This window comes from Vulpes lagopus, chromosome X, assembly GCF_018345385.1.
Source record: "Vulpes lagopus strain Blue_001 chromosome X, ASM1834538v1, whole genome shotgun sequence".
Classification (NCBI taxonomy): domain Eukaryota; kingdom Metazoa; phylum Chordata; class Mammalia; order Carnivora; family Canidae; genus Vulpes; species Vulpes lagopus.
In genome coordinates this window covers 71,433,405-71,437,069 of record NC_054848.1, presented here as the reverse complement: position 1 = coordinate 71,437,069, position 3,665 = coordinate 71,433,405, and the positions used below count along the sequence as shown (strand labels likewise).

General features: G+C 34.8%; 1 pseudogene; it reads right to left on the bottom strand.

Annotated features, from left to right (window-relative positions):
* Nucleotides 1-1,296: 1,296 nt before the first annotated feature.
* Nucleotides 1,297-3,037, bottom strand: LOC121482573 (annotated as a pseudogene).
* Between the last annotated feature and the right edge of the window lie 628 nt (nt 3,038-3,665).

The following is a 3,665-nucleotide window of genomic DNA, read 5'->3' as shown; positions in this document are numbered from 1 at the left end:
TGATTTTGCTGTTTTACATGGCCCCCAAGCATAGTACTAAAGTGGTATCAAGAGTTTCTAAGCTCTGAAAGGCTGAGATGTGACTTACTAAGAAGATACATGTGTTAGATAAGCATCATTCAGGCGTGAATTATAGTTCTGTTGGTTCTGAGTCCAATATTAACTAACAACATATATTAAATAATTGTATTTAAACAGAAGCACACATGAAACAAGGTTATATATTGATTGGTTTACGAGAATACTGTGACCAGAGGCTTACAGGAACCTAAACTTGCATTTCCCCTAGGAGCAAAACTTTACAAAACATAACTACCACAAATAACAGGAATCAACTGTATTTTTAAAATTGAGTTTAGTTTGAACTACCAAGAAGTCAGGTACATAACTAAATTAATAAAATCTTTCTATACCAAGATCTCTGGGTCATAGGCCCTTGGACTTTTCCATAAAGGGAGTATTGAAATTAAGTGAATTTATCAATTTTCCTCACTTTAAACATGCTCAGAGCACTTTGGTAGTCTACCATTATGCAAAACCATATAACATAAAGCCTATTTTACAATAAAATGTTGAATATCCATATAACTTATTGCATACTATATTGAATGTGAAAAACAGAATGATTGTATGTGTATCAGTTGTTTTCCCTAGTGTTTACTTGGCTTACTGGAAACTGCAGCTCACTTCCACTGCCCAGCATAATAAGAGAGTATCATACTATGTATCGCTAGCCTGGGAAAAGAACAACATTCAAAATCTGAAGTACAGTTTCTACTAAATGAGTATTGATTTTACACCATCATAAAGTTAAAACATCATAAGTAAAATTATCCTAAGTTGAGAGCCATTTATATTTTGATAAAGATAATTCCTTGTTTCCAGACAATAAAAATGTCTGTGATCAGCAAATGTATCTCCTAACAATGCTTAGAGAGCAGTTAAATATTCTTAGTTACCTTTCTTTTATATAGATAATATCATTATTACACTGTCAGCTGTTTCAAATACATCAAAACAGGGATCCCTGGGTGGCACAGCGGTTTGGCGCCTGCCTTTGGCCCAGGGCGCGATCCTGGAGACCCGGGATCGAATCCCACATCGGGCTCCCGGTGCATGGAGCCTGCTTCTCCTTCTGCCTGTGTCTCTGCCTCTCTCTCTCTGTAACTATCATAAATAAATAAATTTAAAAAAAAAAGATTTATTAAAAAAAAAAACAAAAAAAAACAAATACATCAAAACATTGTCAGCTGGCTTTTCCCTTGATATCAGCTACCTGAATGTTCCAATACTGCTTTACACACTTCTTGGTGTCTCAGTTAAGAATGCCTGTCTCAGATACACCTGGAAATCCACTACAGCTGCTTGTTGTTGATGAAATCCCCTCAAGTACACATGATGCTCTTCATTGGTCAGTGAGACTGTCCTACTACATTTGACTTAGGTTTCCACCTCTGGTAAGTGGTGATCTGTATCCCATCTCAGGTATAAGTGGTCCCTGGCCCACTCAATCCAGCTGCTGACTGGTCCTCAAATCAGAGTGTCACACATTTCTAGCAGCTGCTCAGCTCTCCTTAGTTACTGTATAAAGAGTAACACAGTGACAAAAAACATGTGTTGATTAGATTACCGAAATAATTGTTGCCAAAGTATATTACCCCATAGAATGAAAAAAATTTTTAAAGTTGGACATCAAAGAGATTTTTCTTTGTCTAGTTTCCTAAATGTGTGTAAGATACCGTATGAGATAAATAAGACCAAATGAAAATATAACTAGATGTGATTTTGTTGTGTTAGTGAAGTGTTTGATTGTTATTGGTTATCTTTTGAAGCCAATTCTGCTTCTTGGCATAGGAAATATCTTAGGTGTAATGTATTGCTAAGTAATAAAACTAGTACTGTTTTTTGGAAACGATTCACTCTGACTAGTATCCCAATTCTTATAGCACCAGATTTGTAATATATGGAAGTCTATGATATGTTTGAAGAGTGACTTGGATTACAGGCAAACAAAATAATGTTCGATCCTTTGCAGTTTAAGTGCAGCAAATATACCCAAAGTAAGAAGGTCTGTGAAAAGAACAACACTACTACTTCCATTATTCTGTAGGGAAAGCACAATAAGTGTTGATTAAGTAAGATTTATTGAAAAGTTATGAACCAAGGAGCCAAGAGGGTGGCCACCTGGTCATTGCCTAATGTTTAAATTGCAGCACCCTAATGATTTTTACTTTCTTCCAGCACATTTCCTATATCCCCATATTAAGTCACAGTGATAATATATATATATTTTTTTTTACCACTAAATTTCACCTACTTTTTAGTCATCAGAAAAGATGCTTATTTGGCACTAATTCTAGATGTTTTCCCTAAATTTTTCTTGGCTTAATTTCTTCCCATTATGCCTTTTAAATAATAAATGTAATTATTTGTTTCATAAAGTTTAATATTTAAAACACTTTCATAGTTAGAAAGTCAGTCCTTACCACATCCATGAAAGTTAGGCAAGCTCGGTTCTATTGTCTACCTCAAGTGATGTCCTGTCAAAAATAAAAACTTTATAAACTCCTTTTAATGAAGGACCATATTTTATATATCTTCAACAGACCAGGGTGTAAGTCTTGAAGACTTAATCCATGTGTAACAGTAACTGAAACATGTGCAAAGTTACTGCCAAACATATGTTACCTTGAACACTGGACTGGTTCTTATTTTATTAAGCTTGTAAATAATACATAACAAATTTCCATGCACACCTGGGCAATCAAAAGAAAATTGATGACTATGAGTTAGGTAAGTAAAATACACTACCTCCCAGACTCAAAGTTATATCTAATTGGGGCAAATTACCTAATGTGGGATTTGCTTATAATAGAAAATGTAGCTCCTGAGAGGTGTAATGATACTGAATTGGTACCCTTTTGAACTAAATTATGTCTTCAGGGAGCAAAATGGTCTCCCCAGAAGAGGTAATTTAACTCAAACATATGAGCAATTTACCTCAAGAAAGAGTACCAATTTTCTCTAGGAACTCCATTCTTTAGTTGTGCACACCCCTACACAAAGAATTGGGCTGCAAAATCTTTGTCTACTACTGCATATGTACTACAAAATATGGCCAGGATTTTCTCCTTAAAATGGCCATATTAGAATGTTAACTCTCTAAGGACAGGGATCTGCTCTCAGTGGGAAATTTACATTGTGATAATTAAAATAGTGTGCTTATAAAAGTTTGACATTTCATGAGGGGAAATTTCCTCATTGCTGTGACTCTAGCATAAGTGAGGTAAAAATGACTGACAACCCTTCATAAATAAGGCCTACTCCTGCTCATCAAATGTATTCTCTGACCCCTTGGAAAATGGCTATAGTCCAGATCCAGCTAATCCCTCCACTTAATTTTCTATAAACAGTTCTTATAAATGCTAATCAAGAGCCTCCCTTGATTTCACATATTTTGTATTGTAGACCTACTCTGTTCTAAGCACTGTTTTAGATGTGATACCTTTTGTACATTCTCAAATCCTCTTATCTTATGGATTTACTATTTGGACTTTATTTTTTTCTTGAACTTTAATGTTGTATTTCTGCATATTTTAATAAGACATCTCTACATATGTTTTACTGATGTGGTTGTTTTTGTTGTTCCTATTGTTCAGAGATAG